This window comes from Convolutriloba macropyga, chromosome 13 (genome assembly GCF_964194025.1).
Source record: "Convolutriloba macropyga chromosome 13, txConMacr16.3, whole genome shotgun sequence".
Lineage (NCBI taxonomy): Eukaryota > Metazoa > Xenacoelomorpha > Acoela > Convolutidae > Convolutriloba > Convolutriloba macropyga.
Window position 1 is genome coordinate 20766428 of NC_134480.1, and position 14360 is coordinate 20780787.

A 14360-nucleotide genomic window follows, 5' to 3' on the forward strand; every position below is an offset into this window, starting at 1 on the left:
AATTCTTCTTTTTTAATTAAAAATTAATTGATTTTTCTTATTATAAATTTTAACAGAAATTCTTTTTAGCAATTAATCGTTGTGATTGATCACTCTCTGTTATAACGCTGCATATTTTTCAAGTTTTCGAAATCATGCAAGAATTTAAGATAGGACTTCTCTAATTATGATTTAATATGAATGATACACGTGGACTATGAAGCGTGCACAACCATGAGAAATATTGTGCAAGGTGCAGAGTGAAAATTCTACAAGTGTTTTGTAAAACAAATATTTTTCACGAATCTTAAAAAACACTACAAGCACAATATCGATACGCTTTTATCTGGCCGGAAAATTTATTTGGAAGTGACGTCATATTCATCATGTAATTGTGTCAAAAATATTGTATGCCAGCACCTAACACACAGCGAATGAAAAAAAAATGAAATAAGATGTACCCTCAAAAATATTTGTAAACCAAAATTTTTTCGCAAACATTAGATGCAGTGAACAAAGACTTAAACAATATAAAAATCGAAATAGTTTTTATCGAGAAGATTTTAAATTTGATATTTGAATTTTTTTGCATGAAGTTTTTTCTACTGGTTCATTTTAAGAAAAATACTTCACGAGTGTTTGTGAACTGAAAACATTAGACTATGTAATTAATAGAAATCTTCAATTCTTTAAAGCTTATCAAAATCAGCTCAATCAATAGTTTACGGGATCTCGGGTTTCTTTTTTTGTTTGTTTTAAAGCAAAGATAACGTTTTTGCTGTCGCGCTTGGAGAAAGTTTTCCATTTTTTTTGTAATTTTTTTTTCTTTTTTTATGAAAAAGTCAATCTTGTTATGTATGAGCTGAAATAAATTTGTTATCACTGTTTTCAAAATCTCAAATCTAAACTGTCAATTCTGATCGTGCATTTATAGTCGAAAATTGTTTGGCTTTCTTATACTTATAAAAGGATTTCAAATTGACATCAAGTTTTTATATGTGCTTTGCAGTGTGTATGTCTTCTTGGTGAAAGTGTGAACGGATTTTGTTGCATCTTGTATACCAAAATTTTAGATACGGCTTATTAAAGATTTCCAGTGTTGTTTTTGTCATTAAAGACAAAAAAATTGTTTGATCTTTTGCTGAAAGGTTAACTAATTAAAACTACATTTAAATCTCGGTGTTGCGTTTGATCTCATTTCACCTATAGCGTAATTGGCGGTTCCAAGTCTTCAACCTCTCAAACTCCCTTTGGCATCTCAGTTTGCCACCACAGCCTAGAGCGACCGTTAAAGCAGAATTTTCGAAATTTTCAGATTTTGTTGGTAACAAAAATTACCTCCGTCTCTCCGTTTTGAAAATACTTGTAAGTTACCAATTCTATACGCTGATAATCAGTTAAAAACCGCTTTTTACAATTTTTTAGCACAAAGAATGGTTCTTTTAGATCAATTACAGCTTATTTTTTCAACGATTTTTGCTTTTACTCATAAGTTAAATGGCAATGAAAAAATTGATTGCACGAAAACGATTTATGCGTGTAATAGATGTAAAATTTGGAAAAAAAAAACTTACAGCAGAATTAGAGAGCTAATTAGAAATATTATCAAATTGTTTTGTGATTTTTTCTAATGTAAAATACCACCAGTTTTATTTCAAAAATAGTCTCGTGAGTATCCTTTTCAAATGGTTACTTTTATGAGAACTGATCAGAAAAAATTCGTGAAAATAAAATTTCTAATCAAATATCACAAGACAGAAACTTGTCATATCTCAAAACTCTCACATAAAAGTTAGAGCAATATTTCTGAAGACCTGGACATTTCAGCATCATCACAATGGAATTGACCATCCGGATCATAGTAATATAGTCAATCAAGGAAAAAGCGCAGATTATAGTATCATAGGTAAGAGTCCGCATATTAGAAAAAAAGCGGGGTGGGGAAAGGTTGGGGGTAGGGGTAGTCGGAGCCGATTAAAAAGGATTCGAAGAGACAGATCTATTTCACCCAACTCAAAATTACTCTCAGGATTGGGACTAGCATCTGGTGATTGCCAGCTTTGCAGGCTAGCTTTGTAAAAAATCGTCTAGGGTTAACCCCCCCCCCCCCTCCGGCAGTTTATATTAATTGGTGAAATGGGGCTATGTAAGTTATTTTGAGCATATGGCCGTTTATTTGCATACCCCCGGCAGTTATTTGCACCCACTCACTCACAATGTCCCGGTGGGGGCGTCATGGTGTTGCAGTCAGGAAACATGGTGTTCCAGTTGTATATTGTTGGCCAGTTGTGTCGTACACTATTAGTATTCAGCAGTCACTTGAGACGCGAGTTCGCTTACATCATTTAGAATTATGATTCGCGGAGTGAAATCCAAGCTTAATTAATTTACGCTTACTTGCGGAGCGAATTTGCAAAGAAAGAGGAGCAACTGAAATTGAATTACGAAAGTTAAACTTTTAACTCAAGTACTTGTAAGCAAGTAAGAAAAATGTGATCAGACATGTCTGATCACGAAGCGGGAAACCAATTAAGGATGTAAAGAAATAACGTGAGACAAGGTATGAATAAACATGAAATGTAAACGAAGGGCAAATAAACTGAACTAAATAAATACATCATATGAAACTTTACTGCATCAAATAAAAAAGGAATTGTTAGATATCCACGGGTATCACATAACCCTTGTTGCGACAAAAGAAAATTAGTGAAATGAACAATTTTTCTGTAGAGAATATTTGTAACAATATTTACAAAATAAAACTTGATCCCCGGTTAAATAAATAATAACAAAAATATATGTACTGGTCATAACATCTAAAAACAAAATATTTTTAAATTATGAGTTCAACAGTTTTATGCAATTTGGGCTGCGGACGTGATCACTATTTCATTTCTTGATTTTCAACTTCCAGTACTGCCATCGATCTCACATTGACATCCAACGTTGATGTGTACAGTTCATTTATTGGTAGTATTTGGGAATCGGGTGTCGAAACTTCTCCGATAACGGGAGAAATGTTGGTCTCATCGGGCTGTTGGATTGCGATACTCTGTAATGTCTCTACAACCGATGCAGATGAAGGCTGGAGGTTTTTAACGTCTACCGCTTGGCGTGGCTATTTGGTTGGAGCTTCGATAGCCGATTCCGAAGACGAGTTTTCAAAACCGTAGTATGAAGGGCTACGGCGGTTCCTATCTGAAGTGCGCTTGCCCTGCACCGTCAATGATGCTGGTTCCATTTGTTGTAGGGCCGATGAAGGTACTGAATGTGCGGAAAGAACCAACTCGCTTGCCATATTGGTCTGTTCTTCATTGTCTTGACTTCTATTTGGGAGAATATCCAGAATTTTGGGAATGCGCCCTCGCATCGCGCGTGAAACATTGGAGCGAGAAGATGAAACCCCACTGCCGGGATCTCGCTTGCGGTGCTTCATTTTCTTGTTTTATGTGGCTTTGAATTTGCGCTCCAACAAGATTTTCACCAGTCCTTAGCCCCCGTCGAACCGCATAAACCTTTAAAGGGGTTTGTCGCCGCTGAACTGTCCCAAATTTAGCGATATCACTATTGCGTACAGTAACGATGGTTTTTCCGGGTTCTTTTATAGTTGATGTGGTTGAGCTGACTTTCAAGATGTTCGAACCCGGAGCCAAAACCTCATACAAGCCCTCCAGATTCTTCTTGGATAAACAATTTCCATGTATGTTGCGTGCCAGTTTGAGTTGTACTGCCCTTTTTTTAATCGGGATTGGCCGGCAAAAGCTTGAACGAATCGTGATTCGCCGTCCATGCTCGCCTGTTGCCGTTCATTTGCCGCCCGCGCTGCTCCAGTCATTTCGAATTCCACTTCGATATCGATTTGATATCCATTTAGCCAATTATTGTCTGGGAGAATGGCCTCGTGTGTGACTGTCTTCATCTAAAAAGTGGATTACAATTTTCTCATATGAAAGATTAGACAATTTAGGTTTTGTGGAGATTACGCTCAAGGGAGAAGTAGGTTTACGGCCAAAGTGCGCCTCGAATGGCGAAATCTTTTTCTTTTTTTTCTGTTTGCAGATTTGAAATTTTTGATTGATAATCTTTAATGCATGCTTTACATGAAATGAATTATCTGTCAATTTTTCTTCTTTGATACATGCCAGTATAGTCTTAGTCGTTTGTATTATTCTTTCTACCAAATCAATAGCACGATGATTACTAAAAGGAGCTTCAATGATTTGAATAATATTTCTAGTACAAAAGGTCTTTACTTGATTGCCAACTAAACATTTTGTTTGATCCAGTCGAATAGAGCGAGGAATTCCATGAATTTCGATATACTTGTCCAAAAAATTTAAACATTTGGTCCATTGGCTTTTTCATGGATACATGCTGCAGGGTATTTAGAGAAGAGGGTCTACTGCAGCTAATAACGAATCTTCATTGCCTTCTTCGTCAAAAATAGGTCATCCAAAGTCACTTTGTATTTCTTGATTGGGTTCAACACACGGTATATGAGGTCGAAATTGCTTAGCGGGAATTACAGACTTTAGATTCCTACCGATTGTAGTTAAAGATTTGCACTCTCTCGCTTTGACGATAAGTTCACGATTCATATACGACAACCAACAATGCGGGGCCATGCAGATCATCCCCCAAGTACCTGGGTGGCTGGCGTGAATATCGTCAATCAGGGCCTCAATAAGGACCTTTTGTATTGCAATTTCTTTTTCGTCGATACATAAGCAGCCAGATCGAACGTGGAGATCTCTTCAATAGGAGTGAATATATAGATTAAGGGCTTTAAGGGTGAATATATAGAATAAGGGCTTTTGAGGATACAATCTCAAACCTCTTTTAATACAGCGTTCTTGCCAGTTAGGGATGCAATTAGGGACTTACTGAATGTTTTGTTGAAAATGATCAAATGTGGGAATTTGGGGCTGGTTAATAGGGAAGTACTAACATTTGATGACAGAGCTGGGGAGGTTGGGGTTGTGATGAGGGTAGGATTCACGGCGCGAGTAGCACTTGACGAATCAAGCGGTTGATTTTCGGCTTGAGATGAGGTTGAAGGCGTAGAGGGTGGAGTCGTGGTGCTTGAGGAGTCAGTGAAGCTGACTCTAGTGATGCGCTTTTTAGAAGGCATGTTGTTTTTATTTGTGTTGATTCGATTGATATCTGAGATCTGAGTGCGTTTAAGTATTTGAAGGAGATTTAGGCATTCGAATTTCAGGATGATTTGAGGCAAAAAGCACTCATGATTTTTTTGGATAGTAACTTTAAGAAATATTTTCGGAATTTCTCCTAATTGGCGGGAAATTAGACCTATTGAAATGAGTTTCACGCCTTGCGAGACACTTTTCATTCCGATTTTGGAAAGATTGTTTACATTGAGTTGCATTTCCTTTAGCGAGTGAAGTGTTAAGTGGTATTTGTGACGCAGGATATGCATATTTTAAATTGTTGAAATTACAGCTAGTAATTATAATTTGATTTGGCGGGGCGGGGGATAAGTAATAATCATGCTTATGCACGCGGGTAGCGTGTGTGCTAATTGAATTTAATGTATTTGAAGTAGCCTCAATTATAGTTGTGATTTGATATGCGGGATCATGCGCTTGTATTAAATTGTGTAAATGAAGTGCAGGTTCATTAGATTTTAAATTTATTGAATTGACTGATGCGGAGATGACTTTCAATTCTGCCACAATGAATTCCTCGTCATATGCGGAAACTTTTTTAGCTCTTTGGTTTGGGTGTCGTGAAAGATAATCCACTAATCTCATTTCTGCCCCTGGTAAATGTTCAATATCAAATTGAAGTCGGAGTAGCCTATCAATCCAGCGAGTTCAACGACTGTTGTAAGATTTATTGCTCGATTTTCCTTCAATATAGAAAAGAGAGCTCTGTGAACTGTAATTACTGTAAAATGTTTTCCATAAAGGTAATTCTTAAAATATTCAGTAGACCAATTTACCCCGAGAAGTTCCAGTTCCTTGACGCAATATTCAGTAGAGCAAGCTACCCCGTAGACCAAACTACCCCGAGAAGTTCCAGTTCATTGACGCAATAGCGTTCATCACATGAATTGAGAAATCGGGATGTAAACGCAATCGGTTTCCAACCATCAACTGTTAATTGTTCAAGCGGTCCTCCGAGACCGGAATGAGAGGCGTCAGATTTTTTGCGCGTTTCAAGCTGCGGGTTGTCGTGGCGATTCTCCGTAGTGTTCGCGATATGGTTCTTTATTTCATTGAAGCAATTTTCTTGTAAATCGGTCAAGATAAATTTAGATGACTTCTTTAACAGGATGAGTAATTTTGTCTAGATTTGGAATAAATTTACTGATGTAGTGCACTGAACCCAGAAGTGAACGGAGTTTCTTTAAAGTCTTTGGAGCTTCATGAACCAAATAGAGGTTTTGATCTCGACAGGCGAAATACCCAATTTTGAGATGTGGTATCCAAGCCAATCAATTTCTAATTTAATGAAATGACATTTTGGGAGGCTTATCCTTAGATTTTTGTCATCTAACCGTCTAAGACAATTCAGAATGTAATGCTTATGTTCAACCTCCGATCCCTTACTAGCAATCAGAATGCATTTGAGAAAACAATGAGTAGTCTTTAAACCAATGAGGGTATAATCCATTGCTTTTTGAAATTCTGCCGGCATATCTGTTAAGCCATAGAGTCCAGGTTGAATTATGTACGTGCCTGTCATGTCACCACTAATTATTTTGAAGTTACAGGGATTTGCCGTGTTAGAATCTACTTTTAATTCACTGTACGCGTACTTCAAATCGAATTTAGAGGAAAATGCTGTGTTTTGCAATGCGGGAGCACTAATTTGCTGCGAAATAGACTCATTGAGCGTATCAATATTAGGCATTTAATATTTGATTTTTTGAATGGCTTTGTTTAGAGTTTTTGAATCCAGTGTAAGTTTAATTGTTTGCTCTTTCTTTAGGGTGACCACTATGGGAGATATGAAAAACTTATCAGGGCAACTAGAAAACTTTATTATGTGTTTCTCATCTAATAATTTTTCGAGTTCATTATTGTGTTGGCTGCCTTTTACAACTTTTGAGGCGAGTAACCGATTGAGAATACTGCATGCGCTCCCAGAGTCCACGAGGAGAGTAGTTGAGATGTTACCGATATTGATGGGCATATTGAGGGGTTTTATCTTTGATTATTCATTCTCGATGAGAGCAGCCGTATTGTACTCCCCGCTGCTGTACAGTTCGTCGTACAGTTCGGCCAACCGAAGAAAATTCACCGAATCTTCCGGGTGCCATTCTTCAGCCACCGTACTCACAGTTCTTTTCTTGGTGTTTTGAAGCTTCACGTTGTTTTGTTTTCGGCAGACCTTGGCGAAATGGTCCATTAACCCGCAACTAATACAAGTTTTGCCTTTCGCGATTCATATATCGAGATGATTTGGGAGCCAGTTCCCGCCAAAATTTGAACAACACTGTTGTAGGTGATTGGTCGGTTTCTGGAAATTGTTCGAGAATGACCAATTTATTGATTGTGGGTTGTTCGGAAGTTGAATTGCATTCACGAGTTCCAGGTTATTAGCCAATTCTAACGCCTGACGCGGCTCTACTGTTTGTTCATTTTGAAGCTCAGGGTCAATCAAATTAGTAATGAATACATCACGTATCAGGGTTTCCTCTTTATTCTTAAAGTCGCAATTTTCAGCTAATCATTTTAGCTTACCATGGCAATGTTCGATGGTTTCACCTCGAAGCTGTTTTGTTTTCAAGAAAACGTGACGATCCAAAGTGATGTTCCGGGGTCTCATGAATGCGGCTTCCACAATCTTCCAAAATTCCACAGTAGACAATGTATCGATTATTAAATGGGGGTTTTTGTAGTTCAGGATTGGTTGTCCTTCCACCCCGACGCTCAAGTAGAGAAGTGAGACCGTTTTCCGCGGGTGGCCATGGTTTATCTCGGCACATGATACCGACTGCAATCAATTCTTGACACTTGTTCTGCAAATTCATTTTTTGCTGGGCATTGCGGGCATTTTTTTCTATCTCCGTTTGTTCCGACGAACCAAATATTGTTAATTCATAATTGATCCACCATCTCATGTTTTAGTCCGAGTAGAGTGTCGAGAATGATAATCTTTTTTGCGAGAAAAGCCAGTTTGTATTGTACTCTCCATTTTTTCCAATGAAGAGGGGGGGGGGTCGGGTGTTGGCTTGTCCCCGAGCGGTGTGCGTTTGTTTGCTGGCTTCGCCATTTCGTACTCTATTTGAATTAAGTAGTCACTTGCGACGCGAGTCCGCTTACAACTTTTAGAATTATATTTGGCGGAGCGAAATCCAGTCTAAATTACTTTACGCTTACTTGCGGAGCGAGTTTGCAAAGAAAGAAGAGCAACTGAAATTGAATTACGAAAGTGAAACTTTTAACTCTTGTAACTCTCGCAAAACCAAGAAATGTTGAATTGAAATAACTTGAGACATTGTATGAATAAACTTGAAATGTAAAGGAAGGGCAAATAAACTGAACTAAACAAATACGTCATATGAGATTTTACTGCATCAAAAAATAAGGAAAGGTTAGATATCCGCTGGCGGGAATCACAAGTTGTATATTTTACAAACTGTGCTTGTTTTTGTTGACTAAAAACGAAGACTCTCAAACAAAACGCAATTTTAATCTGAAATAAATCCATAAAAATCTATATATTGTGCCAAAAAGTTGAAAGTTTGTCGGGTTCCAGGCATTCGGCAAGTATTTACTGAAGTTGGCTGTTTTTCTTTCCAGATTTATTACGTTTTGCAACCTTTTTCGTGAGACTCATACTGCACTTGAGACATTATGAGATTTATACTGCGCATCATGAGTAGCACGGTGCTCTTAGGATACACTGGCATCTGATTTGTCTAGAAAAGATAGTGTTCTATACGCAAAAAAGAAGACTTTTGCTATATAAATCCTAGAGAGAAATGGAATGATACGTTCCAAGTAACGTTTTTTGCTGAAGGAACATTTACGACCAAAAACAGAAAGGTTTTAGAAAAACATATCACACACACACACACACACACACGCCCACACTCAGACACACACGAGCAATTAGTGGATAAAGAAAATTCAACAAATTCAAAAAACTCATTGTAACGACATTTTGTGACCTATTGAACTCGAAACACTGATAGTAGAAATTACAAAACAGCCGTTCGCTGATATCAGTGCAAATCATTGACGACAATTAGTTCAGTCAAACAGCTCATGTTTCTCTTTCAGAGTAGAGTTATGTTTAAGAGCGAAAGTTCCATTGATAAATAAAAAACCATGAAGGGTTGTTTTGATTGAAAGTGGGTCCGATTGACGCTTATACCACATAACTGCGAAACGAAGCTATTGAACCTAAACTCTGCAATTAGTCATCAACTGAGCATGAAAAAAGAATGGCTGAATCCTGTCTGCCATGAGTCAAACCCAAGCTGAATAGTCTCTGCCCAGATAACAAGCATGTGATCGGCATGTACAGTGATTCCCTCATGCTTCAGAATGTACAGTACGGAATTTTCGAAAACGTGTTTTTTTAAACAACATGAAACGTTAAAATGGCGCTTTATATGCGCTTCAACTGCAAATTCTGAACACGAGCACTAGACGACATGCACAGCCTAACAGAGATGCTCACAAACCACCTCAATCCGCCAAAAATCACCTCAGCCTCCCCCCAAACCCATGACAATAAAGTTCCATAGGGGCCAATACGATGGCACTCTCTATGACGTTCTTTGTCATAATTTGGAATCCTACGTGTTTATTCCCAGGCGTTTTTAAATAATTATATGCGCCAGATGAACGTCTGGTTATGCTGACAGCGGTATCAGCTCATATCTGCATCCGCCAACTGCTGCGTCCATCCACTGGAAACGCTGCGATCTTGATGATAACGTCTCAAATTGTTCGACCTTGCTCCGGGCGATCGATCAGCTCTGAAGAAAAACTTCAATTCCATTACAAATTAGGTAAAAATGTATTAGATAAAAATGTATGAGATCAAGCACGCGTTCTTTGTGGATCTAAATGTGATCTCACTTCAACGTTGACTGGTCTCCCGGTGCAAGGTGGAGGGATTTGAGACGACAGCTTCAATGTAGCAGCGTTTCGAGTCGATGGACGAACAGTTGGCGGGTCCAGAGGTGAAAAGAGGCGACTATGATCATCGCCAGAGGAGAATCTGGAGATTCTGTTTGTCTGGAATTGGCTTCGAGAAAAAACGTGACATTTTACCAGAGATTGTGTGAGAGAGGAAATCACAGAGAGAAAACTAAAACTATATCAAACTGAATCAGTAAATCTACATCAATTTTATTCGAATGTTTGAACCATTTTTGATTAAAAAATCATTAACAGATGCATTCACTCCTTTCATTCAATTCACATTTAAGCATTCACAATTTTCATGAAAATGGGTAGATCAATATGAATATTTTATTGTTGTTGAGTAAAGTATTGCAAATTTAAATTGCCAATTAAGTCTACAGAAAACCGCGGGTAATTAAGAGCAGAGAAATTTCAGTACCAATTTCAGAGTGCGCAGAACAAAGTCAGCCGGCATTTGTTTGTGCACAGCTTTGCGTCAGCCGCAAATTACTTATGCACCGATAAAGTCCATAAGAGCAAAACCACGCTTTCCTGAATCATGCTGTAAAAGAATTTGTAAGTACAAAATGTGACATGACCAGAAGCAGGTTAAGACATAAAAATAGAATGCATTTTTAGGACAGAATGTTTTAGCACTGAATTGCTCTGACACCAAGATACGGGTACCTAACGTTACGAAATAATTGTTTCATGTTTTTTAGTCTGTAGGGCACTGAATTTTTCGAAGTACCAATCTGACTCCTCATTTGTCTGCCATCTAGATTTGCAGCTAGCTCGTGTAAAACAGGACTAAAACCAGTTTTAGGATGGCTCAGTTGCAAAAAATTTTCATCTTTTCATGTTATCTTACCGATGCTTAAGATGTTTTCGAATTTGCAAACGTTTTGGCGTAAATTTCCCAAGGAGAAGAAATTTAATGTAAAGTGTCAGCAGTTACTTTTCCACTAGCCAAAACCATACCCACTTATATTTCGGTTCTCGTGGCTTTCAGAATGAGCAGATGTAGAAATAAATTCTACACAAGAAGAAAAGAACTGCCATAATGTTACCAGTAGCGTGTTCTTCGCACGCAAATTTTCGGCCAAAATCAATGATGTAATACTTTTTAACATTGCAACCAATTTTAAATTCTGTGGACATATTGGTACTCAACTATTAGTTGACTACAGACCTGTATTTCTTTACAAACAATTGCAAAACTGAACACTATCGAGAACAAACCGAGCTGGGTTTCAACCAGTATTCTCACACATGAAATCAAAATTTTACTAAAACTCGATGCCGTAATCAGTAATGTAGTTGCTTTTTGTCAATAAAAAGATTGCCTGGGATGAGGTTTGGCGGTGAATTTTTTAAAGAAATGCGGTGAAATGCGTTAAAAAAATAATTTTCACCATGTATTTCTTACATCTTTTTGCGATGAACTGACAAAAAAGAATCTTCCCTACTCGGGTTTGAACCTCGGACCCCTCCATGCTTTCTACTGCTTATTCCACTGCGCCAACTGTCACTAACATCGTTGATATTTCTTGTGAATCTAAATCAGATTGAATAAACGTTGGATAGCAAAGGCAGTGATTTTTTGTAAGATAAGCGGTGAAATATTTATTCTCACACATTTCAATGGAATCAACGGATTTCTTACAAAAAGTCACCGCATTTCTTACAAAATTTTAACCAAAATCCTCGACCCGGATGTAGCTGTTGAGGATATTTTAAACCAGAGGTACTCAACTAATAATAATAATATTAATTTAATTTCCTAAATGCTAATAACAATTTTTTTTATGAATCAATGAAATAAAAAGCACTAAGGTAGACGTTAAATAAGCAATTTCATGCGTTTTTGGTACCGCCCGAATAGAGAACCAAGAGATTTTTGATTGACTCACCTTGATATGAAAGAGACAGAGGATGAAAGAAAGGCAAAAATTGGAAAAAATCGGAACTTTTTGATCGCTAAACCTAACTAAAATTTTTCATCTTTTTTCTTGCATATTCCTGCCCCTCCTTACAGCAGTATGCACTAGGGATCTATCTGAAGGTCTACAGGGCTAAAACAGGCATTGACTGACGAACGGAGACGGTTTCCCTCTAGGCGGGATATGCAAGGATCTAATTATAAAAAAAAACAAAACTATGCAAAAACAATATCAATAATTTCATTGCCGTATAATAGGACATCGTCCCTTAAGTAAAAAACAAAAAGTTGTATTTGTTTGTCAGAGAAAAAACTCAATTCATATAAACCAATTGATGAATGGAGTTCAAAAATTCGGCACCCCTATAAGCAATAGATAGCTGGATAACTGACCTTTCACTTTGGGAGTTGATAGTATGTGAACGCTTGACGAGCGTAAATTCTTGGAATATTGACGATGGCAAAAGAAATTTTTAAAATAATTATCGTCAAGAAGATTATTATACGATCTTAGAGCAAACTTAAGCAATTTATTTGTATACAGTTTATGAATAGTCAAGATTCTATGCAATTCAAAAAGATGATCGAATTTGTGCAGAAAACAAATACTTCGTTTAAACTTATTTTGCAAACGTTTCAGCACATTCAATTCCGATTTTGAAGTAGAACCGTACACCAAAATTCCGTGCCGCATTTTAGGCTTGATGTATACATTGTAGAATTTTAGCAAGTCTTGTTTATTTAGAAACTTACGCATCTAATAAATCAAACCAACCAACCCGGATATAGAGCAGTGTTCTCTTAATATGAGACTTATACTTCAGGTTTTTGTCAGCTATGACTCCTTAATATTTTACACTCAATACTGAAAGCAGTGTTTCGGAGTTGATGTAACAATCGAAATGGTTTTTAAATAACATGACTACCGTCTTGTTCTGGGGCACTCCGCAATTAAGTGGAAGAGCTGCAGATATACTGAACCTCGTTCTAACAAGGTGCGACCTCTTTTCTAATTAACTCGACAGGCAGAATAAAAGATAACCGGGAATTCCATATGATTCTAATTTTTTTAATTAGTGTAGAGTGACCAACCGTGTCAAATGATTTCATTAAGTCAAGAAAAATGGCAACTGGAGGCTTACAACCATGCGTCAAATCATGTCTAATAGTTTTGGTAATATGAACTAACGCATCAACATTCAACTTTTAAGGCCTTAACCAATCTGATTACAGAAGAAAAAACTAATGTGTGTAAAGTAGTCTAACAATCGATTGTATAAAACGCGCTCAAAAATTTTGCTTATAGATGGAAGCAAAGAAATCGGCCGATAATTGTTGGGATAAGCTTTGCTTCAATTTTTGTGTAGCGGCACTGCCTTTGCGTATTTGAACTCTGGTATAAAAACTCCCGAGCGAATTTGTTCATTTATTAAATACACCAGCGGACTACTGCGCACATTTCCTAATATTTTAATCACCACAGTGGGTATGTCATCGACACCAAAGAAGGTATTTGCTCACAAAGAATTTAATAATTCTTTCACTTCGCCAGAGGTTACAGGTTTAAATGCCAATGAAAAATCAACATCGTCGAGAGCAACAGGTTCGCCGTGATCAATAGCATCCGAGAGCTGCGGCCAATTACAGCAAAAAACTCGTTGAGAACTAAAGCAATATCAGCATCATTTTCAACAAAAATTCTATTGACGGAATTCTCAGTTGGTATTGATGGTTTTATGTTTTTACCAATAGCAAAGTTAAATGTATCGAAAAATGTCATGTGGTTTTCCATGCTCTTTTCAATTTGCGTTGCATAATATATTCTTTTTACAAATCGAATTGATCTTATAAGCAAGTATTAAATAGATTTGTACTTTTCTGCTAGAATTCTTGAAGTGGGATAGTGAGCAACTTGCTTCCGAATACGGTTGCAATTCGACATAAGGTTTTTAAGTGAATTAGTTATCCATGGGCATGGTTGCCGCATTGTGTGTAGTGCACGTTATTAGCTCGAAGTATGCCCTGTCTAGGTTATCAATATGCTCACAAACAAACTCTCAAAAACGGTTCCGATTTTCTTCAATATTAGATAATTATCCACATTTGAAGAAGTTTGGATGCTTTTTTCTATTGACAACAACATCAACGAAGACGAGGAAGTGATCTGTTATAGAGGAATCGATTATTCCTGAATTTTTAATTTTGGAAGATATTCGTTGAGATGTGATCCAGCAAGGAAGAAGAATTTTTGGTAACTCTGGTTGGATTTTGGATGGCTTGCTGGAGGTCATGGCTGCTAATTAACTTCAAATATCTTTTCAAAACAGCAG

The 14360-nt window shown here is 37.2% G+C and overlaps 1 protein-coding gene across 1 annotated transcript in view; it reads left to right on the forward strand.

Moving 5' to 3' along the window:
• The first annotated feature begins 1254 nt into the window (after window positions 1-1254).
• Window positions 1255-14360, forward strand: part of LOC142351654 (uncharacterized) — a 49899-nt gene continuing 36793 nt past the window's right edge. Inside the window, exon 1 of the mRNA XM_075403795.1 lies at window positions 1255-1344. The gene's annotated coding sequence lies outside the window, so the exon portion shown is untranslated. The remainder of the gene's footprint in view (window positions 1345-14360) is intronic.